This window comes from Ovis canadensis, chromosome 2, assembly GCF_042477335.2.
Source record: "Ovis canadensis isolate MfBH-ARS-UI-01 breed Bighorn chromosome 2, ARS-UI_OviCan_v2, whole genome shotgun sequence".
Taxonomy (NCBI): Eukaryota; Metazoa; Chordata; class Mammalia; order Artiodactyla; family Bovidae; genus Ovis; species Ovis canadensis.
The window spans coordinates 103,446,636-103,474,237 of record NC_091246.1 but is presented as its reverse complement, the minus strand read 5'-3'; the positions used below and the strand labels follow the sequence as shown (position 1 = coordinate 103,474,237).

Here is a 27,602-nt window from a genome sequence, read left to right as displayed (position 1 = left end):
TTAAATAAACAGTAAAATAATTATACAAGTCTTATGTCTGCACTTACACAGTCCTATAATTTTCTCATTATATGGAAAAGATATACTGCTGAAAATTTGACAATGACTATATATTCTATAGCCTGAGTTCTATAGCCCATATTAGATATTGTCTAAAGAACAAGGTTACTAATACAGAAAATAAACCATGAATAGGAATAGAGGCTCAAATAATACCTATATTCTTCTTGGCCAATTTTGCTCATCCTATCATTGGTTATCACAATATACAATCAGGAAAGTGTTAATCATTTCCCCCATCTTATTAGTTTCTGTTCTTTTATTTAATACACGCCTCCTTTCATGTCTGCTTTGCTGGCTGTTTTCAAGCTTCCTCTTTAACCTATGAGTTATTTATAAGTACATTTTTTAGTTTCTATTCAGGTGAGTTTTTTTTAAGATTTCTTTTTATTGTTGATTTCAAGTTAAATTATTATAGTCACAGAATGTAGTCTATTTGATTTTGGCTACCTTATATTTTGGAAACTTCTTTTGTGATTTAGGACATAGTCCATTTTTTAAAGTACTCCTTGTGTGCTCAGAAATAATGCTTACTCTCTATTTTTAGACCAACTTTATTAGTTGCGTTGTTCAAATCTTCTATATAGAAATTCTCAAAGATTGTAAGTCTGGTTCCATACCACCACAATAAACAAATACCACAATAATGTGAGTCATGGGGATTATTTTGTTTCCCAGTACATATAAGACTTATGTTTATATTATAATGTAGAATATAGTATCTACTTATAAGAGTCTAAACAACAATGCTCATATCTAAATTAAAAAGTATTTTATTGCTAAAAAATGCTAACCATCACTTGAGGCTTCACGTGAGTCATACTCTTTTTGTTGTGGAGGGTCTTGCCTCCATGCTGAAGGCTGCTGGCTGACCAGGGTGGTTTCTGTAGGATAGGATGTCTGTGGCAATTTCTTAAAATAATAATGAAGTTTGCCACATCCATTGATTCTTCCTTTTATGAAAAATGTCTCTGTAGCATGAATTACTGTTCGGTAACACTTTACCCAAAGTAGAATGTCTTTCAAAACTGAAGTCAATCCTCTCAAACCCTGCTTCTGCTTTATCAATTAAGTTTACGTAATATTCTAAACCCTCTGTTGTCATTTCATCAATCCTCACAGCATCTTTACCGGGAGCAGATTCCATGTCAAGAAATCATTCTCTGAATGCTTACCGAAGAGAAGCAACTCCTCTTCATTAAAGTTTTATCATGGGATTGGAGCAATTTAGTCACATTTCAGGTTCCACTTCTAATTCTAGTTCTCTTGCTATTTTTCTGCCACACTGGGTGTTATTTCCTCCATCAAAGTCTTAAAGCCCCTCAAGGCAGCAGGAGGGTTGGAATTAACTTCTTTCAAACTCCTACTAATATTTATATTTTGACCTCTTCCTTTGAATCATGAATATTCTCAATGGCATCCAGAATGGTGAACCCTTTCCAGGTTTTCATTAAACCACCCAAATCCATCAGAGGAATCACTATGGTAGTTATAGCCTAAAAATGTGTTTCTTATGGGACTGCTCTGGCAGTCCAGTGGATAGAATTTGGCACTTTCACTGTGGTGGCCTAGGTTCAATCCTTGATCAGGAAACTAAGATCCTGCAAGCTGTGAGGTATGCCACTCCCAAAATATATTTCTTAAATAATAAAGCCTTGAAAGTTGAAATTACTCCTTGATCTGTGGGCTGCAGGATGGATGTGGAGAAGGGAGGCATTAAACAACATTAATCTTGTACATCCCCATCAGAATGCTTGGGTGACCAAATGCATTGTCAATAAGCAGTAATATGTTCAAAGGACTCTCTCTTCTGAGCAGTAGGTCTCAACAGTGGGCTTCAAATACTTAGGAAACCATGAGGTAAACAGATGTGCTGTCACCCACGCTTTGCTGTTCCATCTACAGAGCACAGGAAGAGAAGATTCAGCGTAATTCAAATGGCAAACGAGCATTCATTTTGTTGCTGTTCAGTCGCCAAGTCGTATCCTACTCTTCTGAAACCTCATGGACTGTAGCCCACCAGGCTCCTCTGTCCATGGAATTTCCCAGGCAAGAATACTGGAGTGGGTTGCCATTTCCTTCTCCAGGGGATTTTCCTGACTCAGGGATCAAACCCATGTCTCCTGGATTGGCAGGTAGATTGTTTACCACTGAGCCACCAGACCAGCTGCATTAGCCCCTAACAAGAGAGTCATCCTGCCCTGTGAAGCTCTCAAGCCAGACACTGACGTCTCCTCACCAGCTACGAAAGTCCTGGTGACATCTTCTTCCAAAAGAAGACTGTTCTGTCTTCAGTGAAAATCTGTTGTTTAGAACCACCACCTTCAGGAATGATCTTAGCTAGATCTTCTGGATAACTTGCTGCAGCTTCGACATCGCCACTTGCTGCTCTGCCATGAACTCTGATGCTACAGAGATGACATCTTCCCTTAAAGTTCACGAGATCAACCCCAGCTAGCTTCAAACCTTTCTTCTGCAGCTTCCTCACCTCTCTCAGCCCTCACAGAATTAGAGTTAGGGCCTTGTCTTAGATTAGGCTTGGGCTTAAGGGAATGCCATGGCTGGCTGATCTATGCAGATCCCAAAACCTTCTCAATATCAGTAATAAGGATATTTTGTTTTATCATTCATGAATTCACTGGAGTATCATTTTCAATTTACTTTAAAAACCTTCCCTTTGGATTTGCAACTTGGCTGTTGGGCTCAAAAAGCATAACTTTTGGCCTGTTTCAACTTTCAACATGACTTTCTCACTAAGCTTAATCATCTCTAGCTTTTGATTTAAAGTGAGAGGTATGCAACTCCTTTCACTTGACGCCTTAGCAGCCACTGTGAGGTTAGCTGGCCTGATTTCAAGATCGTTGTGCCTAAGTGAACAGGGAGGCCCATGGAGAGCCTTTTATATGTAAACTCACCCCCCAAAATTGTGTGACTTGCTTTATTGTGATATTTGCTTTATTGCAGTGGCCTGGAACCAAATCTGCAATATCTCAGAGAAATGCCTGTTAGGCAAGTGTTACCAAAATGTGACACAAGGATATGAAGTGAGTAAATGCTTTTGGAAAAAAAGGCACCAACAGATCTGCTCAACACAGGTTGCCACGAACCTTCCATTTGTAAAAACTGTGGTGTCTGCAAAACCAGAGTCCGAAACGCAGTACTTGGATGCAGTCTCAAAAATGACAGAATGATCTATTCGTTTCCAAGGCAAACCATTCAATATCACAGTAATCCAAGTCTATGCCCTGAGCAGTAATTCTGAAGAAGCTGAAGTTGAATGGTTCTAGGAAGACTTACAAGACCTTCTAGAACTAACACCCAAAAAAGATGTCCCTTTCATTACAGGGGACTGGAATGCAAAAGTAGGAAGTCAAGAAACACCTGGAGTAACGAGCAAATTTGACCTAGGAGTACAGAATGAAGCAGGGCAAAGGCTAATAGAGTTTTGCAAGAGAATGCACTGGTCATAGCAAACACCCTCCTCCAACAACACAAGAGAAGACTCTACACATGGACCATCACCAGATGGTCAATACCAAAATCAGATGGATTATATTCCTTGCAGCCTAAGATGGAGAACCTCTATACAGTCAGCAAAAACAAGACTGGGAACTGACTGTGGCTCAGATCATGAACTCCTTAGTGCCAAATTCAGACTTAAATTGAAGAAAGTAGGGAAAACCACTAGACCATTCAGGTATGACCTAAATCAAATCCCTTACAATTATACTGTGCAAGTGACAAATAGATTCAAGGGATTAGACCTGATAGACAGAGTGCCTGATGGAATCAACTATCAATGGAGGTTCGTGACATTATACAGGAGACAGGGATCAAGCCCATCCAAAAGAAAAAGAGATGCAAAAAAGCAAAATGGCTGTCTGAGGAGGGCTTACAAATAGCTGTGAAGAGAAGAGAAGCGAAAAGCAAATGAGAAAAGGAAAGATATACCTATTTGAATGCAGAGTTCCAAAGAATAGCAAGGGGAGATAAGAAAGTCTTCTTCAGTGATCAGTGCAAAGAAATAGAGGAAAACAATAGGATAGAAAAGACTAGAGATCTCTTCAAGAAAATTAGAGATACCAAGGGAACTTTTCATGCAAAGATGGACTAATAAAGGACAGAAATGGTATGTCCTAACAGAAGCAGAAGATACTAAGAAGAGTTGCCAAGAATACACAGAAGAACTATAAAAAAAAAATCTTCAAGACCCAGATAATCATGATGGTATGATCACTCACCTAGAACCAGACATCTTGAAATCTGAAGCCAAGTGGGCCTTAGGAAGCATCACAATGAACAAACCTAGTGGAGGTGATGAAATTCCAGTTGAGCTATTTCAAATTCTAAAAGATGATGTTGTGAAAGTGCTGCACTCAATATGCCAGCAAATCTGGAAAACTCAGCAATGGCCACAGGACTGGAAAAGGTCAGTTTTCATTCCAATCCCAAAGAATGCTCAAATTATCGCACAATTGCACTCATCTCACACACTAGTAAAGTAATGCTCAAAATTCTCCAAGCCAGGCTTCAGCAGTACTTGAACTGAGAACTCTCATATCCTCAAGCTGGATTTAGTAAAGGTAGAGGAACCAGAGATCAAACTGCCGACATCTGTTGGATCATTGAAAAAGCAAGAGAGTTCCAGAAAAACATCTATTCTTACTTTATTGACTATGTCAAAGCCTTTGTGTGGATCATCACAAACTGTGGAAAATTCTTAAAGAGATAGGAATACCAGACCACCTGACCTGCCTCTTGAGAAACCTATATGCAGGTCAGGAAGCAACAGTCAGAACTGGACATGGAACAACAGACTGGTTCCAAATAGGAAAAGGAGTTCGTCAAGGCTGTATATTGTCACCCTGCTTATTTAACTTTTATGCAGAGTACATCATGAGAAATACTGGGCTGGATGAAGCACAAGCTGGAATCAAGATTGCCAGGAGAAATATCAATAACCTCAGATATGCAGATGACACCAACTTTATGGCAGAAAGCAAAGAACTGAAGAGCCTCTTGATGAAAGTGAAAGAGGAGAGTGAAAAAGTTGGCTTGATGCTCAACATTCAGAAAATTAAGATCATGGCATCTGGTCCCATCACTTCACTGCAAATAGATGGGGAAACAATGGAAACAGTGACAGACTTTATTTTTTGGGGCTCCAAAATCACTGCGGATGGTGACTGTAGCCATGAAATTAAAAATACTTACTCCTTGGAAGAAAAGTTATGACCAACCTAGACAGCATATTAAAAAGCAGAGACATTACTTTGCTAACAAAGGTCCGTCTAGTCAAGGCTATGGTTTTTCCAGTAGTCATGCATGGATGTGAGAATTAGACTATAAAGAAAGTTAAGCATTGAAGAATTGATGCTTTTGAACTGTGGTGTTGGAGAAGACTCTTGAGAGTCCCTTGGGCAACAAGGAGATCAAATCAATCCATCCTAAAGGAAATCAGTCCTGAATATTCACTGGAAAGAGTGATGCTAAAGCTAAAGCTCTAATACTTTGGGTACCTGATGCAAAGAACTGACTTATTGGAAAAGACTCTGATGCTGGGAGGGACTGGGGGCAGGAGGAAAAGGGGAAACGACAGAGGATGAAATGGCTGGATGGCATCACCAACTCAATGGACATGAGTTTGAGTAAACTCCGGGAGTTGGTGATGGACAGGGAGGCCTGACGTGCTGCAGTCCATGGGGTCGCAAAGAGTCAGACATGACTGAGAGACTGAACTGTTGTCAGCAAAGCACAATAAAAGGAAGTGCAATAAAACCAGGTAAATGTGTTTTCCTGACGAATTTTCTGTTTACCTATTCTTTTTTTTTTTTTTTTAAGGGTATGTATTTATTTGGCTCCATCGAGTCTTAGCTGTGGTGTGTGGACTTGGTTGCCCTGCAGCACGTGGAATCCTAGTTCCCTGACCAAGGATCAAACCCATGTCCCCTGCACTGCAAGGCGATTCCTAACTACTGGACGGCCAGGTAAGTCCCTACCTATCTGTTTCAATAGAGATATGCTAAACTGTGGGCTCATCAGTTTTCCTCCTAATCCTGTCATCTTTCACTTTTAAGTCTGTGTTAGGTGTTACATAAATGCTCTAGCTGAACAATGTAATTTAGTGCTCACTTTAAACAGTATTTTATCTGACTTCAATATTGCTACACCAGGTTTTTTTTTCTTCATCATACCATCACATTTTTCAAGTGTACCTTTTCCCATTTACCAATGTATTTCTTTCAAGCCTGTTTGTGCTATACTACTGTTTTTAAACAATATACAGTTTCCTCCTACTGAAGTATAAACTCAATGAGGAGTTTTCCCCCACAGTGGTCTTATTCCCAGAGCCTCGATCAATGTCTGGCACATAGAAGGTGCTCAAAAAATACATACATACATTTACAATATATACTTTTACTTGGCTTTATGAGAAAAAGTTACAGTTAAAAGTATTCAGCACTTCCATCTTCTTGAACAAGACTATGCTCCTAGTACACTTTAGCTACCTAATACTCCTTGTTATTATTTTCCAGACTCAGAATAACCTTTACAAAAATAATTGGTCTTGTTATTATCATTGTTAAGTGACTTTGTCAAAAAGTACACCCTCATCCTATCTTGGGGTTCTCTTTTCTTTCTGCTAAAGGATGCTCTTTAGAAATTCTTATAGATAGGGTATGCTAGAGATAAATTATTTTAGTCTGTCCCAAAATGTCTTTCTCTTGTCCTCAATCTTCAGTGGTGTTTTAGATGGATAAAGTTATCATTACTCAGCATTTTAAAGACATTAGTTCCTTATCTTCTAGCTGTTACTGTTGCTGTTAAGAAGCCTGCACAGTTGATAATCTTTTGGAGATTTCTCCTCTCTGGTAGCTTTTAAATGTCTCTAGCCTTCTGTCTTATAGTTGCAAAGAGTGTTTCTCATTGTGATTGGTTTTCACTTGTCCTGCTTAGTATGCAGAGCGTATTTTTAACGTGAGGTTTCAAGTTTTCAGTTCTGAAAAATTCAGGATGTAGTTCTTTAGTTATCACTTCTTAGTCATTCTTACAGCCCCTTGTTCTAGAACTCCCATTAGATGTATACTGAAGTTTCTCAACCTATTTTTAATATCTCTTAATGGCATAATTAGATAATTTTGAGCATCTTATGTCTCTATTATGCATTCTGGGTGATCTAAAGAGTTAGAACTTCGCTAGTTCTCTCTTTAATCATGTCTACTTTAGAATTCACTCCATCTATTGACTTAATTCCTATAACTACATTTCTAGGCAAATTGGCTTTTATGTTTGTCTATTCTTATTTCACGTCTGCTAATTTATCATAAGTTCTTATTCTTTTAAAGTGCTTTTTATTATTTATCCATTGAAGCATCCTAAACATACATATTTTAAAAATAAGTCTTTAGAAAATTATTACTTTCTATTTATTGCTTTTATTACATTTGGGAGTGAACCCATCTCCTGACTGTTGATTTTATTGAATGACTTTTTAGGTTTAGCTTTTTTCTTTAATTATGCTTTGGAATTTTTGTTTACAGATCTTGAGTAAGAGAGTTTTCTCTCTCTCTTGTTCTCTCTCCCTGACTCCCCCTATTTATCCACCATGTTTCATTCATTTTTGTCTTTACCAGTACCCATGGGGCCCTGGACTTCCCTGGTGGCTCAGATGGTAAAGTGTCTGCCTACAATGTGGTAGACCTGGGTTTGACCCCTGGGTCAGGAAGATCCTCTGGAGAAGGAAATGGCAATCCACTCCAGTACCCTTGCCTGGAAAATCCCATGGACAGAGGATCCTGGTGGGCTACAATCCATGGGATCACAGAATCGGACATGCCTAAGCAAATTCACTTTACTTTATGGGGCCCTAGTTAAAAACCAGGTCTAATATGACTGCACACTCCAGACATTATCAGCTACCATAGATTCAGCTACTGAGTCATTACAGTTTGGCCTTCTTATATCTTTAGATGAACATTTTAAGTATTTTTAATGCTAAATGAAGCTTCAGGAAAGAGCTGGTTGCACCTTTTATGTAAACTTTTAGGAGCAGGAGAGTCCCATTTCCAACTCCTCCTTTAAACTGCTAAGTCTAGCTCTAGTCCTGACTCCCACGTAACACTTGTACTTCTGTATGCCCAGAGAGACTGAATGCCCTAGCCACCCCAGCCACTTCAGACCTGGATTCTAGTAGCCCACGGTTTTATCTCCAGTCATCATTTTGCATTTCTATTCTACAAATTAGCTTATTTTGTCTTTTAGGCTGACTCTGTTTAAAAATTCCCTTATTACACTTTAGCTCTAACTGGCACATGATTATAGCTGGATTGGTCCATACAGTCAAAGATATGGTCTTCCCAGTACTCATGTACAGCTGTGAGAGTTGGACCATACAGAAGCCTGAGAGCTGAAGAACTGATGCTTTAGTTTGCTGTGGTGTTGAAGAAGACTCTTGAGAGTCCCTTGGACTGCAAGGACATCAAACCAGTCAATCCTAAAGGAAGTCAGTCCTGAATATTCATTGGAAGGACTGATGCTGAAGCTGAAGCTCCAATACTTTGGACACTTGATGTGAAGAACCGACTCACTGGAAAAGACCCTGATGCTGAAAAAGACTGAAGAAAAAAGGAGAAGCGGGTGGCAGAGGATGAGATGGTCAGATAGCATCACTGACTTAATGGACATGAAGCTGAGCAAACTCTATGAGATAGTAGAGGACGGGGAGCTTGGTGTGCTGCAGTCCATGGGGTTGCAAAGAGTCAGACATAACTTAGCAAATGAACAACAACTACTCACAGATGACAATACCATTTACTGAATGGAAAGAACTGGGGATGGAAAGCAGGAACAGGGTTTAAGAAGAAAAATTAAGAATTGTATTTTAGACACGTTAAGTTGGAAATGTCATATAAACAGTTAACATGTCCCGAGTTCAGAAGAAAAGTTGACCTATATAATACAAAATATGGGACTGAATAAGTTTACCCAGAAAAGGAGGAGAGGAAAAAAAGGGAACCTGGGAGAGAAACCACATCTGATGACTCCTACAGTACTTTTAAACTGCCCTGTATTGTCTTTCATAAATTAGAAATACTGTCCATATATCACAAATGCTTGAAATAAAGGAGTGCTAAAAACAAAATCAGTAATAACAGCAACAACCAAAACCCTCAATTAGGCAAGACAGTAAAGAGGAGAACTGGAGGACAGAGGGTTGTAACATGGGATATTTTGTATTATAAGGTTCTAGTAAAAGACAAATCCCCAGGGAAGACAAGTCAGTACCTGCCATGATAACGATACAATGAGAAAGCAACTCAAGCTAAACAGAAACAGACTCATTGACTTTGAAAACAGTTACAAAAAGGGAAAGGTGGAAAGGAGGGATAAATTGGGTTTGGGATTAACATATACACATTACTATATATAAAACAGATAATCAACAAGGACCTACTGTACAGGGAACTGTACTCAATATTCTGTAATAACCTATATGGGAAAAGAATATGAAAAAAAAGGGATATATGTATATGCATAACTGAATAGCCTTGCTGTACACCTGAAACTAACACAATGTTATAAATCAATATTACTCCAATATAAAATAAAGTTGAATTAAAAAAACACCACCTTAACAGCTGAAAAGCCTCATCTGATCTATTTCTTTGGTCTTTTTACTGGGAACTGAAGGAGAATCCCCAGCAGAAAAGGCAGACAATCAGCCTCCACTGCTATCCCTGTTATCTTGGTCATTGTCCTTTTTCTACAACTGCCTGCCTTGCTGTGAATAGCCTACTTTGACTATCTTTTCAACAACCAATCTCCACTAACACCACTCTAATTTCAATCAACAGAATTTTGCAATGTGAATTTATTTGATCAAAATATGGAAAATATTTTCCCAATTTAGATCCATCATCTACCAAAGACCCTGGAGCTTAAATTCTTTTTAATTAAATAGAAAAAATTATTCATGCTAAAGGGGGGAAAAACGCCTCACAGAAGAAGAAGAACACCAAGGACATATGTATGGTTATTGTGGTGGCCTAAATTCAATGATTGTTTCTGAGACTTTGGCTTTGAATCAGGTAGGCAGAGTCTTTGGCTTCTTCCCCGATCAAGTAGCATCTATTCTTTACTAATGAGACCTACATTGTATTAGATTGCTTTCATTAAAAAAAAAAAATCATTACAAAATGTCAGTTTACGGGCATCGAAAGCCCACATAAAAATAAACTTCTGATCAGGCTCATCCATGTTGATAAGTGACTACAGTTCTGGAATTAAGTCTTCTGATTTCAGATTTTGTGCCCTACTACACTGCATAGCTTTGTCTGCCTTTACCTTTATTCTGCCTTGAAAACTCACCTACTCGCCCTATCAGATATAAAGACCTATCAGAATTAGGACAATGGCAGAAGATCAAGACAAGGATAGAAAATGGGCCGCAGAGAAGAATAGCAAAATAAGTTGCACAAGTGAGAAGCAGATCTGTATGACAGAGGCAGCATCACAAATCAGTGGAGAAAGGATGGACTACTCATGAACGGTGCTAGCTAGACATCTACGCAGTTTTAAAATGATATTGCCTCCTTATTCCAGATCTAAAAATAAGCTCTATAGATAAAAAAATCCAAATCTGAGAAGCAAAACTTTATAACTGTCTAAAGAAACAAAGGAGAATATTATTTGCAATCTTTGAGTAGAGATTTGTTAAACAATTAAAAAAAAAACAAAGAAAAAGAATAATATATATTAAAAATTTAAACTTCTGCTCGTCAAAGGACACCATTAAAACAATGAAAAACCAAAGTCAGACTTTATCTGTAATGCATAAAACTGATTAAGAAATTATACCAGAATATATTTACCAGAATATACTGTGTATATACACAAGCACTTCACAGAAGAGGAAATCTAAATAATAAGTTATTTAGCTATTATAAGTTATATATGTAAGAAAAAGGAAGTTCAATTTCACTAGTAATCAGGGAAATACAAATTAAAATAGCAATGAGGATTGTCCACAAGACTGGCAAAATTTTAAAGGTGACAGTGAGCATGTAGAACAATGAGAACTCTCTGCACTTTCATATGAGGTTCTAAATTGTACAGCAACTTTGGAAAACAATTTGGCAACATCTGGCAATGCTGAAGATTCACAAGATCTAACAGTTCCATTTTTAGTTATATATTCTAGAGAAGCTCACATAGATGTACAATATTCATTGCAGCATTATTTATAACAGAGTAAAAACAATGTGTAACCTAAATACCCATTAACAGTAAAACACATAAACATATTAGATATATTCATACAACAGAACGCTGAACAGCAAAGACCGCAAATAAACACACACTGTACGTATTACCATAGATAAATATCATAAAAATAATGAATGGCAAAAGCAAGCTACAAAAATACATACAGTTTTGACACTGCAAAGTTTTTAAAAGACTTCAACTAATACAATATATTGTCTAGGTAAGTACATATAAGTGTAAATACACAATAACACCAAGTTCTGGATAATGATAGTTTACCAAGGAGATTCAACCAGGGAGTGGGATCTGGTGTTTTGTATTTCATTTATTAAAACAGTGATATATCTATCGCTGTTCAATGTATTATTCTTTATACTATACATGTATATGTATATGACATATTGGGTTGGCCAAAAAATTCATTTAGATTTTTCATTTCAGTTCAGTTGCTCAGTCAGGTCCGATTCTTTGCGACCCCATGGACTGCAGCACGCCAGGCCTCCCTGTCCATCACCAACTCCCAGAGTTTACTCAAATGCATGTCCATTGAGTTGGTGATGCCATCCAACCATCTCGTCCTCTGTCATCCCCATCTTCTCCTGCCTTCAATCTTTCCCAGCATCAGGGTCTTTTCCAATGAGTCCGTTCTTTGCATCATCAGGTGGCTGAAGTATTGGAGCTTCAGTTTCAGCTTCAGTTTCAGTATTTCCAATGAATATTCAGGACTGATCTCCTTTAGGATGTACTGATATGATCTCTTTGCTGTCCAAGGGACTCTCAAGTGTCTTCTCCAACACCACAGTTCAAAAGCATCAATTGTTCAACGCTTAGCATTCTTTATAGTCCAAGTCTCACATCCATACATGACATGACCACTGGAAAAATCATAGCCTTGACTAGATGAATTTTTGTTGTCCAGTAATGTCTGCTTTTTAATATGCCATCTACGATGGTCATAACTTTTCTTCCAAGGAGCAAGCGTCTTTTAATTTCATGGTTGCAGTCACCATCTGCAGTGATTTGGGAGCCCAGAAAAATAGTCTGACACTGTTTCCACTGTTTCCCCATCTATTTCCCATGAAGTGATGGGACCGGATGCCATGATCTTCGTTTTCTGAATGTTGAGCTTTAGGCCAACTTTTTCACTCTCCTCTTTCACTTTCATCAAGAGGCTCTTTAGTTCCTCTTCACTTTCTGCCATAAGGGTGGTGTCATCTGCATATCTGAGCTTATTGATATTTTTCCTGGCAATCTTGATTTCAGCCTGTGCTTCTTCCAGTCCAATGTTTCTCATGATGTACTCTGCATAGAAGTTAAATAAGCAGGGTGACAATATATAGCCTTGACGTACTCCTTTCCTGATTTGGAACCAGTCTGTTGCTCCATGTTCAGTTCTAACTGTTGCTTCTTGACGGGCATACAGATTTCTCAAGAGGCAGGTCAGGTGGTCTGGTATTCCCATCTCTTTCAGAATTTTCCACAGTTTCTTGTGATCTACATATGCTTTGGCATAGTCAATAAAGCAGAAATGGATGTTTTTCTAGAACTCTCTTGCTTTTTCGATGATCCAGCGAATATTGGCAATTTGATCTCTGGTTCCTCTACATTTTCTAAATCTAGCTGGAACATCTGGAAGTTCATGTTCATGTACTGTTGAAGCCTGGCTTGGAGAATTTTGAGCATTACTTTACTAGCGTGTGATGAGTGCAATTGTACGGTAGTTTGAGCATTCTTTAGCATTGCCTTTCTTTGGAATTGGAATGAAAACTGATCTTTTCCAGTCCTGTGGCCACTGCTGAGTTTTCCAAATTTGCTGGCATACTGAGTGCAGCACTTTCACAGCATCATCTTTTAGGATTTGAAATCGCTCAACTGGAATTCTATCACCTCCACTAGGTTTGTTCATAGTGATGCTTCCTAAGGCCCACTTGACTTTGCATTCCAGGATGTTTGGCTCTAGGTTGGTGGTCACACCATCGTGATTATCTGAGTCAGATTTTTCAGTACCTTTTCATGGAAAATTCAAATGAACTTTATGATCAATCCAATATATACATGCATATATATGTGTGTGTGTATAAATACGTGTATGTCAGAAACAGTTATAATTTAAAAAAAATAAAGGACAAAAAGGTGGTCAAGGCTCCTATAATTTCAATATACCTTGCTACTTTCAGAGAGGCAGCAGTTTTGAAATTAAGTATCACTAGGTAAGGTAAATAGAGAACTAATTAGTAATTCACTTCTTTAACCAGATCTGTATCTATCAATCTATCTTCCTTTCAAAGTTTACCTTCTCCCATTATTGGACCACCAATTTATTTGTAGCCCAGTGAAAAATAGGTATAGCAAGCTGGGATTTCAATTTCCAAGCTTTTCTTTGATCAACAGAAGAAATGACAAAATATAAACTCCACACTACAGATATTTTGCAAATAATCTCATTTTCTTTTCCAAGCACTGAGACTACCTTAAAAGAATGTTGTCTTCTAAATTCAAGAATGGCTAATAGCAATGAGGAAAGTTAATTTAGATCCTAATTGACTTTACCAGTGACTGCTGTAAACTGTGGGTGATGTCAACTTTTAGATAAATAAAAGATAAAATTTAATGATTAAAGAATAACTTTTTATTCCCATTATCTAAGGAACAGACAACTTTCCAAGCGAAAGACTAGCCAGGGAAACAGAGGAGAAAATGGTTTCAGTAAACCAAGAGGAAATAAAGGAGAGCATGCCTGATTAGGAAGAACTGACTGGTACAGAGCACACATTCTCAGAGTGTTAATATTCACCACAGATTATCAACATCACAAAGATTTACTATGACATCTGGATATACTGTGCCTATTATTTAATGAACCTCATGGAAAACTCACAAATTAGGTAAGAAAAGGCTTAAAGCCAAAGTTCACTCAAGAAGTTAAAATGAAAACAAAAATAATGATTACCTCAATTCTATTCCTTTGCTTTGATGACATTTCAAAATATAAACTATTACTTCTTCAGAAGTTACATTTGATTAAGCAAAGGACATCTTGAACTTTTATCCTAATTTTAGTGAGGGGAAAATGATCATTAGTCTTATGTCACTTTAATCTTATGAACTAGAAATAGCTAGAAAACAGAACACTATTCTGTACATATACACTTTACAATAATGGATGCAATAACTGGGAAACAATTAAAAACTGCAGAATTTACACTTAATCTTGATGTATATCAGTTCAGTTCAGTTCAGTCGTGTCCCACTCTTTGCGACCCCATGAACTGCAGCACGCCAGGCCTCCCTGTCCATCAACAATTCCCGGAGTTCACTCAAACTTGATGTACATAAAGAACTATTAATCGGAATTCACAGTATAATGATGCTCATTCATCAAGTGAAAAGCATAACCTTTCTTTTTTGGATTAAAGTAACAAACTGCTATTTTCTCAAAACAAATCAAACTGAAGGTGAATAATTTTGAAAATTCCCATTCTCTTTTCTAAATATGAACTGAAAATTAACCAGGAAAAAATTTAAATTAGCTTGTTACTAAGTATAGAATAATGAAACAGAAAGCATAGCTTAGACTTTCCTAAACATTACAATAATAGATCAACTTCCTCAGCCCTGAAAAAACTATGGAAAGCCCATGTTAGAGGGAAGATTATGTTCAGAAATGAGTTCTTTGAAACTCCATAAAACTGTCCTATAATCTCATGATTTACAATAAGAAAATAAGGCATTAGTGGAAAAAAACTGAAGACAAATAAATGGAAAGATATTCCATTCTTAAAGACTGGAAAAATCAATATTGTTAAAATATCTGTACTATCCAAAGCAATCTACAGATTCTTTGCACTGTTATCAAAATTCCAACAGCATTTTTCACAGAAATAGGACAAATCCTAAAATTTATATGGAACAACGAAAGATTCAAACAGCCAAAGCAATCTTGAGAAAAAAGAACAAAGCTGGAGGTATCATTCATGCTCCTTGATTTCAAACTATATTACAAAGCTATAGTAATCAAACAACATGACAGTCCAAAAATTAACATATGCACATATGGTCAATTAATTTCTGATAAAAGAGCCAAGAATACACAATAAGGAAAGAACAGTCTTTTCAATAAATGACGTTGGAAAAATTGGACACCACATGTCAAAGAATGAAACTGGACCACCATACACAAAAATTAATTCAAAATGGATTAAAGACTTGAACACCCAGAAGAAAACAAATAGCAAGCTCCTTCACATCAGTCTTAGTAATGATTTAAAAAAATTTTTTTGGATACAAAAAGTAAAGTTAACAAAAGTAAAAATAAACAAGTGGGACTATATAAAATTAAAAAGCTTCTGCACAGCAAAGGAAATCATCAACCCAATGAAAAGGCAACTAACTGACTGGGAGAAAATATCTGTGAATCATATATATGTTAAGGAGTTATTTTCAAAAGATACAAAGAACTCATACAATTTCAATGAAAAAAACCCAAACAATCCAATTAGAAAATGGGCAAAAGTTCTGAATAGACGTTTTTCCAAAGAAGACACACAGATGGTCAACACATATATGAAAAGGTGCTCAGTATCTCTAATCTTCAGGGAAACACAAATCAAAACCACAATATCACCTCTGGCTATTACCAAAAAGATAAGCAATAACAAGCATTGATGAGGATGTGGAAAAGTGAACCACTGTGCACTGGTGGTGGGAATGAAGAGTGGTATAGCCACTATGGAAAAAGTATGGCGATTCTCAAATAATAAAAAATAGAACCACCATATGACCCAACAATTCCACTTTGGGGTATTTAAGAAAACAAAAACACAAACTTGGAAAGATATCTGCACCTCATGTTCACTGCGGCATTAGTCACAACAGCCAAGAGATGGAATCAACCTAAGTGTCCAGTGATGGCTGAACAGATATGGAAAACATGGTATACATATACAATGGAATACTATTCAGCCATAAAAGATGTCATTTTGCCATTTTGTGACAACATGGATTGGCCCTGAAGGTTTGTGTTAAGGGAAATTAAGTCAGAGAAAAGCAAATACCTCATGATCTCATTTATATATAGAATCTTAAAAAGAAAACAACCCCCACCCACCTCAAAAAACCCACCCAACTTACAAAGAGAAGACTGGTGGTTGCCAGAGGCAAAGGGTGGGCAATGGATGAAATGGGTGAAGGTGATCAAAAGGTACATATTTCAAGTCATAAGAGAAATAAGGCATAAGAATGTAATGTACAGCTTGGTGTCTGTAGTTAATAATACTGTACTACAGTTTTGAAAGTTGCTAAGAGTAGATTTTAAAAGTTATCACAAGAAAAAGAACTTTTAAACTATGTATGGTGATGGATGTTAGATTTATTACAGTGATCACTTGCAATATATACAAATATCAAATCATTATGCTGCACACCTGAAACCAGTAATATGTAAATTACACCTCAATCAAAAAAACAAAACTGATCTCCAGAGAGTGGTGCATAGTTCTTGGGGGATTAGCCTATTGTGTTCTCTCTTTGCCTGGCAAAGTAATAAAGCCACTCTTTCTTTCTCCTCCATAAAAAGAAAAAATCTAATCTCACATTTTATAATATTTGAAATAAAAAACAATTTGCATCTTGGAAAAATTAGGCACAACTAACCTTTCTAGTTTTATGATATCATATTGTGAAACACCAGAATCACTTTTCAGAAAACATGCAAGGTTCTATTAATCATATTCACATCTTTAAAGTATACTTTGCCTTTTCAATTAGTTCTAGGCTAAGGCTAGGAAAGCTACATGAACTTTTTATTAAGAATATGACATGCATGAAACATGGTTTTATGGTTCCAATTTATGTTATAGATATAAAGCAAAAAATGTGATATTCAGTAGCAAAATTATGGAAAATTATTCTTTCTGGGTCTTAAGGTCCTAAGAAGGTTATGGAGAGAAGGGAACTAAATTTAGTGACCTCTTAGTGTGTGACAGGCTCTTATAATTATGACTTACTTTTCAAAACAACCATGTGGAAAAAGAAACTCTGGAAATACATACAAGAAATTATTGATATATACGGTGGTTACTGGTAAGAGATGGAAAGGGGGCAAAAATTAAGAACATGACAAACAAGAGTAGGAACAATGCTTCTTAATATATGTTTACTATTTTTAAAGTTCTAAACATTACAAATCACCTATCCAAAAAATTAAATTTAAAAAAAATCAAAAAATTTTAAAACCCTTAAGAACAAGAGGCCTATGAGAAGAGGAAAAAGAAAAAAAAGAGGATGGGGAGCAGCCATTTATCAGGGGTCCTAGATCATCTGATACAGCTGATTACAGCATTAACCCAATTCTGGTCTATATATGGTTTTTTTTGGTGTATTTTTTTCTCTATAGGTCTTTAGATGTTTTTTTAAACCCCCAAAGTACACACTGTTGTTGGCATTTTATAGAAACATTTATTTAGCTTTACATATATGTTTACAACTTTACTTCATTTCTTCTTGCATCTCCTACTGTCTATGAGATTATTTTCATTCTTCTTGAAATATAACCTTTAGAAGTTCATACAAATCTTTTGGTGGTAAACTCACAGTTTTTGTTTACATGTAAATGGCTTTATTTCATCTCTATTCTTGAGAACAAATCGGCATTTTCCAGAACATGCAGAGATGAAGTCTATTCTTGAGAACAAATTGGCGTTTTCCAGAACATGCAGAGATAAAGTTTGGGGTGCGAGATATTTATTTGGGAGCAGTATCTACAATTGGACAGAAGAAAGTGACCTGCCATGCATTCTCAGAAAAGCCTCAGCCAAACTGGTAGGGAGTTCCAGAGCAAATAAGGACCATCAGAGGGTCCTAAGCTGGGCCAACAGCCAAGCCTTCTTGGCCCACCTAAGAGTCGCTGGCTGCAGGCCCACCTCAGACAAGGCAGCTTTCCACCTGAAGGATGTCTACGGACCCCACTCCCTGCAGCTGAAAGGCTCGTCCTTCTGTGGAAGCGATCTGGCCATGCATCCCCACAAAAGTTTTACGCGGTACAAAATTCTGGTTGAAAAGTTTTTTTTCTCTTTTAACATTTAAAATATATCATTTTCTGGCTTTTGTTATTGTTAAGGACTCTGCTGTCACTCTAACTGTTGGTCTTTTTTAGAAGATCTGTCCCCTTTTCTGAGACTTTTTTATGACTCCTGTCTTTGGAGTTCTGCAGTTTCACTGAAGTGTGGATTTCTTTTTACTTATCCTGCTAGTGGTACACAGTTCCTCCTTGGAATTCACAGTTCCACAGTCTGTGAATTCACGTGTTTAGCAGTTGTGGAAAATGTGTAGTCACCAGCTCTTTAAATATTGTCTCTCCTAGACTCTCTCAATTCCCTCCCTCCTGGGAATCTAATTATTGGGTTGGTCAAAAAGTTCATTCAGATACAGAAAGCCCATATCATCTTTTGGCCAACCCAATACACTCCTATTCGACCTTCTCACTCTGCCCTACATTTCTCTTAACATCACTTTCACATTTTCCTTTTCTCTCTTATGACATTCTGGATAGTTTTATTTTCACCTAATACCAGTTCATTAAATTTCTCTTCAAACAGCAGCTTAAATTGCTGTTTCATATTAAATATTTCAGGAATTCTATCAAACGAGCTTCCATTTCAAAAATTAAGTTTCTAGATTTTTTAAAAAATCTATTATTTCAAGTAATTTCTTGTAGACTGGTAACCTGTGACTATATTTCCTATTTCTATAAACATTACATACTTACCTATTCTATCTTTCAGTGTTTGACAATTTCAGCATCTGCAGTTCTAAGTTTGATGCTGTGACTCATAGTCATAGTGGCTTTTCTCATGTGTTTGGTGGCTTTATATTTTGAGCTATTTGGTCAATCAATCAGTGGGAATCCTGGAGAAAGTATTGTTCTAGCTGATTCATAGGAGTCACAACTAACCTGCAAACACTTCAGCCTATGGCCCTGGAGATTTAGGCTAGCAAGGGAGTTCTTGGCTCCCTTTCTCAACTTACCAACTGGCCCAAGGCTCACATTTCACCAATAAATAGCAACCACACTTGTGTGACCTTTCCCATCTCATCCACATAATAGCTCCTGCTTGATGAGCCAGCCCTATAGCTCCTTACTGGGCTGGTCCCAATTCATAACAATTTTTGAAGTGGTGGACTCTTTGGAGATCTCCCCTCAATCATGCAAGATCTATGATATCTCAAATAGTGAGTTCTTCCCAGATTTAACTGCTTCAGACTGCTAATGCTCCTACTCAAGACATATTGTCAGAAATCATACTGTCTGAGGAAACCTGAGTATATTTAATCATTTTCTTAATGCTCTACTTTAAGACAAACTTCTTAGCTCTTTAACAAACTTAACAACATCAATGAACTCAATGACCTTAACCAGTTACAGTGCGCACAGTCATGTCAAGCTCTCTGCCACCCCAGGGACCGTAGCCTGTCAGGCTCCTCTGCCCACGGAATTTTTCAGGAAAGAATACTGGAGTGAGTTGCCATTTCCTCTTCCAGGAAATCTTCCTGACTCAGGGATTAAACCCATATCCCTTGAGTCTCCTGCACTGCAGGTGGATTCTTTACCACTAGTGCCACCTGGGAAGCCAAATTACCTTAACACATTTTATAAAATCACTGATAAAATACACATGATTCACTGGAGGGGTCTCCCCGGTGGCTCAGCAGTAAAGAATCTGCCTGCAATGCAGAAGACACAGGATGCCCAGGTTCAATCCCTGGTTTGGGGAGATCCCAACCCACTCCAGCATTCTTGCCTGAAGACTCCCATGGAAAGAGGAGCCTGGCGGGCTGCAGTTCATGGGGCTGCAAAGAGTCAGACATAACTCAAGCGAATGAGCAGGCAGGCAGGCAGAGGAAATAAAATGGAAGACTTCATATTCAACATGATCAGGTAGGTGGTTAGTAGTCGTTGGAATCAGAAATGCAATTCACACCTTAGCTTTATCACTTACTTTAAGAATCCAGATAAGTTGTATTTAATTATAAGACTCAGTTCCTCATTTGTAAAGCAGAATACAATCTTATTGTGCTACTGTGAGAATTAAAGGATAATGTGTATAAATTCACTGAGTACAGAACCTGATGCACAGTACATACTTAGTAACTAGAAGCTTATATGACCATTACATTATGTTATTTCTATTTTACTATTCCCATAAACTACTCAGATTTTTCCTTGACTCAAATTTTTCTGGTGTGGTATGACTTCAAAGACAACTGGAAATAAGATTTATTGTCATATCTTTATTATAGTGATGTACTAGAATTTATTAAGTATTTTTAATACCATTATGTAATGCAACGGCACACATAGCGTGGCGGAGAGGAGCTACCCCATGTCTGAGGTCAGGGGCAGAAGCCGGAAGGACCCCATGCCCGAGGGACAGCAGCCAAGAGGAGTTACCCCACGTCCGAGGTCAGGGGCAGCAGCCGAGAGTGCCAGGCTGCAACGGTGCAGGAACAACCAAGAGGAACTACCCCACATCCGAGGTCAGGGGTGGCAGCCAGGAGGAGCTGCCCCACATCCAAGGAGCGGTGGCTGCGCAGGTGCAGGAGGGCCTAGTGGAGCTATTCCACGTTCAAGGTCAGGAGGGGCGGCGATGAGGAGATACCCCTCGCCCAAGTTAAGGAGCAGCGGCTGCACTTTGCTGGAGCAGCCGTGAAGAGATGCCCCACATCTAAGGTAAGAAAAACCCAAGTAAGACGGTAGGTGTTGCAAGAGGCCATCAGAGGGCAGACACAGTGAAACCATAATCACAGAAAACCAGTCAATCTAATCACACAAGGACCACAGCCTTGTCTAACTCAGTGAAACTAAGCCATGCCCGTGGGGCAACCCAATCGGGCGGGTCATGGTGGAGAGGTCTGACAGAATGTTGTCCACTGGAGAAGGGAATGGCAAACCACTTCAGTATTCTTGCCTTGAGAACCCCATGAACAGTATGAAAAGGCAAAATGATAGGATACTGAACGAGGAACTCCCCAGGTCAGTAGGTGCCCAACATGCTCCTGGAGATCAGTGGAGAAATAACTCCAGAAAGAATGAAGGGATGGAGCCAAAGCAAAAACAATACCCACCTGTGGATGTGACTGGTGATAGAAGCAAGGTTCGATGCTGTAAAGAGCAATATTGCATAGGAACCTGGAATGTCAGGTCCATGACTCAAGGCAAACTGGAAGTAGTCAAACAGGAGATGGCAAGAGTGAACGTCGACATTCTAGGAATCAGCAAACTAAAATGGATCGGAATGGATGAATTTAATTCAGATGACCATTATATCTACTACTGAGGGCAGGAATCTCTTAGAAGAAACGGAGTAGCCATCATGGTCGACAAAAGAGTCCAAAATGCAGTACTTGAATGCAATCTCAAAAATAACAGAATGATCTCTGTTCGTTTTCAAGGCAAAACCATTCAATATCACAGTAATCCAAGTCTATGCCCCAACCGGTAATGCTGAAGAAGCTGAAGTTGAACGGTTCTATGAAGACCTACAAGACCTTTTAGAACTAACACTCAAAAAAGATGTCCTTTTCATTATAGGGGACTGGAATGCAAAAGTAGGAAGTCAAGAAACACCTGGAGTTAACAGGCAAATTTGGCCTTGGAATATGGAATGAAGCAGCGCAAAGACTAATAGAGTTTTGCCAAGAAAATGCACTGGTCATAGCAAACACCCTCTTCCAACAACACAAGAGAAGACTCTACACATGGACATCACCAGATGGTCAATACCAAAAACACATTGATTCTATTCTTTGCAGCCAAAGATGGAGAAACTCTATACAGTCAACAAAAACAAGACCAGGAGCTGACTGTGGCTCAGATCATGAACTCCTTATTGCCAAATTCAGAGTTAAATTGAAGAAAGTAGGGAAAACCACTAGACCATTCGGGTATGACCTAAATCAAATCCCTTATGATTATACAGTGGAAGTAGAAATAGATTGAAGGGCCTAGATCTGATATATACAGTGCCTGATGAACTATGGAATGAGGTTCATGATACGCTACAGGAGACAGGGATCAAGACCATCCCCATGGAAAAGAAATGCAAAAAAGCAAAATGGCTGTCTGGGGAGGCCTTATAAATAGCTGTGAAAAGAAGAGAAGCAAAAAGCAAAGGAGAAAAGGAAAGATATAAGCACCTGAATGCAGAGTTCAAAAGGATAGCAAGAAGAGATAAGAAAGCCTTCCTCAGCAATCAATGCAAAGAAATACAGGAAAACAACAGAATGGGAAAGACTAGAGATCTCTTCAAGAAAATTAGAGATACCAAGGGAACATTTCATGCAAAGATGGGCTCCATAAAGGACAGAAATGGTATGGACCTAACAGAAGCAGAAGATATTAAGAAGAGATGGCAAGAATACACCGAAGAACTGTACAAGAAAGATCTTCAGGACCAAGATAATCACGATGGTGTGATTACTCACCTAGGGCCTGACATCCTGGAATGTGAAGTCAAGTGGGCCTTAGAAAGCATCCCTACAAACAAAGCTAGTGGAGGTGATGGAATTCCAGTTGAGCTATTTCAAATCCTGAAAGATGATGCTGTGAAAGTGCTGCACTCAATATGCCAGCAAATTTGGAAAACTCAGCAGTGGCCACAGGACTGGGAAAGGTCAGTTTTCACTCCAATCCCAAAGAAAGGCAATGCCAAAGAATGCGTAAACTACCACACAATTGCACTCATCTCACATGCTAGTAAAGTAATGCTCAAAATTCTCCAAGCCAGGCTTCAGCAATACGTGAACCGTGAACTTCCAGATGTTCAAGCTGGTTTTAGAAAAGGCAGAGGAACCAGAGATCAAATTGTCAACATCCGCTGGATCATCAAAAAAGCAAGAGAGTTCCAGAAAAACATCTATTTCTGCTTTATTGACTATGCCAAAGTCTCTGACTGTCTGGATCACAATAAACTGGAAAATTCTGAGAGAGATGGGAATACCAGACCAGCTGACCTGCCTCTTGAGAAACCTCTATGCAGGTCAGGAAGCAACAGTTAGAACTGGACATGGAACAACAGACTGGTTCCAAATAGGAAAAGGAGTACGTCAAGGCTGTATATTGTCACCCTGTTTATTTAACTTATATGCAGAGTACATCATGAGAAACGCTGGACTGGAAGAAGCACAAGCTGGAATCAAGACTGCCAGGAGAAATATCAATAACCTCAAATGTGCAGATGACACCACCCTTATGGCAGAAAGTGAAGAGGAACTAAAAAGCCTCTTGATGAAAGTGAAAGTGGAGAGTGAAAAAGTTGGCTTAAAGCTCAACATTCAGAAAATGAAGATCATGGCATCTGGTCCCATCACTTCATGGGGAAACAGCGGAAACAGTGTCAGACTTTATTTTTGGGGGCTCCAGAATCACTGCAGATGGTGACTGCAGCCATGAAATTAAAAGACGCTTACTCCTTGAAAGAAAAGTTATGACCAACCTAGATAGCATATTCAAAAGCAGAGACATTACTTTGCCACTAAGGTCCGTCTAGTCAAGGCTATGGTTTTTCCAGTGGGCATGTATGGATGTGAGAGTTGGACTGTGAAGAAAGCTGAGCGTCGAAGAATTGTTGCTTTTGAACTGTGGTGTTGGAGAAGACTCTTGAGAGTCCCTTGGACTGCAAGGAGATCCAACCAGTCCATCCTAAAGAAAATCAGTCCTGAATATTTATTGGAAGGACTCATGCTGAAGCTGAAGCTCCAATACTTTGGCCACTTGATGAGAAGAACTGACTCACTGGAAAAGACCCTGATGCTCGGCTAGATTGAAGGCGGGAGAAGGGGACGACAGAGAATAAGATGGGTGGATGGCATCACTGACGCGATAGACGTAAGCTTGAGCAAGCTCCAAGAGTTGGTGAAGGACAGGGAAGCCTGACGTGCTGCAGTCCATGGGGTTGCAAAGAGTTGGACCCGCCTGAGCAACTGAACTGACTGATAGCTGCTTTTGCACTACACCAGCAGAGCTGAGTTGTTACAACAAAAACCACATGGCTGGCAAAGCCTAAAATATCTACTATGTGACCTTACAGAGAAAGTTTGCTGTGTCCTGCTGTACACTGTGGCAAGAATACTGAATTTTTTCCTAAAGATGTATAAACCATTTGTACACTAGATAGTATACATCAGAAGATAGTGAAAGACAGGGAAGCCTGGCGTGCTGCAGTTTATTCGGGGTCACAAAGAGTCGGACACGACTTAACGAATGAACACCACCACCACCACCAGATATATCTGCAGTTAAGACTAAAACGGAACTCATGGCTTAGGCTATTTAGTCTGTTTAGCAGAGGCCAAAATAACTTGTATATTTTAAAGTATTTATCCAAAAGTGCTCCTTGATAGCATTTTACAGCCTGTACATAACAGTATGAATACTTTAAAAATAAATTTAATATTCTATACTTCTAAAATATAATATTTCAAAATATTTTCCTATAAGAGACCTAGAATATTTGCTCAGTAACTCTCCATCTTTCTCTCTATTACAGGCACTGAACAATTCTGAGGAAAAATCAGTTTGGTGCTAGGAAGTCACAGGCAGTATACTTACCACTTTAAAGATTAGTAGCAGGAAAAAAGAAAAGATTAGTAGTACTTATAATATATTTATTGAGAATTATTTGCTGTCACTAATGTTGGAAGGACAAAACATACCCATTTCCTTATGGTCCTTTGATAAACAATGTTGATTCCTTTTGGTATTGTCGGGTAAAGGGGAAACACTCTTATCAGAAAATGAATCTAAAGTCGTAAGTTAGATATGTTATTCTTCTATTTTTGTATGTTTCTGAATCAACATTAGATAAACAACAGACGGGCTGCCTTCTGTGGCTAAAAATAGAAATAATGGGTTTTATGTTTGTTTTCTACACAAATAATTTTTTTTAATTCTACAAATGGCTCTAATGTGAACTTGACAGTCTTAGCTGCTTCTATTACGGTGAAACATTTCTATTATTGAAACACAGGTTCTAGTATCAAAATTCCTTGGGCTTACATCATTGGATTAGATGGATGAAAGAGAAAAAAAATGAAGGGGGAAACTTTAGGAAAGGAAACAGTTTCTTTTGAAAATCAATGTCTAAAAGACAAAATGATGATTCTAATACAGAATATAAGAACAATTCTTCTCTAAACCTCAGGAATTATGTACTTGCAACAACAGAATAATGAAATTTTTCTTTGTGCAAGGCATTCTAGTAAGAGGCTTAACTTTATTTTCTCATTTAATCTTCACAGCCACCTATGAGGTAGATATTACTATATTTAACATATTATTCCTTGTATTTTACATGAGGAAACTGAGACTCAAAGTGTTACAGACAGGACTTTAAACCCCATGTTTTTAATAAATATGTTACATGTGAATGGATTTCTAGAAATATCAACAAACTTTGAAATGTGTAACTCTTTCATAAAATGCTTTGAGCCTCTTAGAAGTGCCTAAATAAATAGAAGGAAATACTTTAAAAGAAAAAAAAAAAAAACCCACTAAGTACCTGGAAAATTACTGTGCTATTTACATAATATATAAGATGACACATATTCTAGGAAGAAACTTTACTGATTTTAAACTGTAAAATATACACAATTCTGAAAACTCAAGCTATATTTCACAACCCAACTCTTTTCAGGCATTACTTTTTCAAGAATTATTTAATACACATTTTTTAAAAAGTGTTCTTGCAAAAAACAGTTGGTGTAAAGTATTTCAAAATCCAAGCAGTGTATTCCTGTTTTCAGCAAGGACGTTCATTTTAAATATTTTAAAATACTTTACACAAGCCCACTTTTCTTCAAATCATGGACTTAAATACATGCAATTTACTTTAAAAAGTACCAACTGGGTACTTTGAAACAATGTGATCAACGACCTCACATTCTGATTTTTCAAATATTTGAAAGTTTCATTAATTTGAGAAATGACTACAAAGCAACTGCACTGATATTCATGTAAACATATATTCAAATATTACATTCTCCAAGACACGTGCAGAGGCTACCTCAAGGATAGTATCATTGCTTAATACATTTAAAAAACCTCTCATTAGGTATTATCATCAAAACTTAACAAGCATTCTTTTAGGCATGCTCAATAATAGTAAATATTATACAATTATGTATGGATATTACTTCAAATAGGAATTCAATAGCTCTAGTGCTCAATTTACAAGTCTGTATAAAATTCCTCAAAGTAAAATCCTGAATGAAAACTAATATTAAAATTCTAGTGTTTGAGTTTCATTAATATGAAGTACCCAGAGCAGCCAAATTCATAGAGAAATAAAGTAGAACAATGGCTGCCAAAGGCCAGGAGACAAGGAGGAATGGAGAACTGCAGAATTTCAGTTTGGAAAGATGAAATTTCTCTCTCTTTCCTTCAAAGATACCATGACAGAGGATTTTACAGGATGATATACTGACTCTTTCAAAGAGCAGACAGTACCTATTCATTGTAAAAACTGTTTCAAAGAACAGGAGGAAAAAACCTCACTTTATGAAGCTATTACATCCTTGACACCAAAAAGGAAAAATATATGGCAAGAAAAGAAAAACTATTAATATTACAGTCTATATCTCTCATGAGTATAGACACAAAAATCTTAAATAAAACATAAGAACTGGAATGTGAAATATGAACTTGGCCTTACTTGCTGCAACAGGATTTCTACACAGAATATATAAAAGAATTTATACACAATTAGCGCTAACAGAAGAGTTCAGCAGGGATGCTCAATATAAGGTCAATATATAAAAATCAGTGGCATTCTTGTAGACCAGCAATAACCAATTGAAAAATGTAACAGAGAAAAGATCTCATTCACAACTGAAACAAAAACTGTAAGGTACCTAGGAACAAATTAATGAATACATACATAAAGAAACAAAATGATACTAAAACTCAGTATCACAAAGATAGCAACTTTCCCTGGATTCATTTAAAACCTGAAACAATTTCAACAAAATACAAACTGCTTCTCCTGAAGAAATTATTCTAAAATTCAAACAGAAGAGTGCCAGGAACAGTTAAAATAAGTTTGAAGAAGCATAAGGTAGAGGAAACGTGGGACTGAAACAAGGTTGTTCAAACAGAGCAGTAAATAAGAGAGCCTAAAAATGGAACTTGTATATTACAGCAATGCATTAGTATTCACATGGGCTATTTGCAAATGGTACAAAAAGCACCATTCATATGAAAAACTAAAATTATCACTCATAAC

General features: G+C 37.6%; 1 protein-coding gene across 1 annotated transcript in view; it reads right to left on the bottom strand.

The window, feature by feature from the left end:
- Positions 1-27,602, bottom strand: part of FZD3 (frizzled class receptor 3) — a 94,327-nt gene that overhangs the window by 13,517 nt on the left and 53,208 nt on the right. The window lies entirely within an intron of this gene.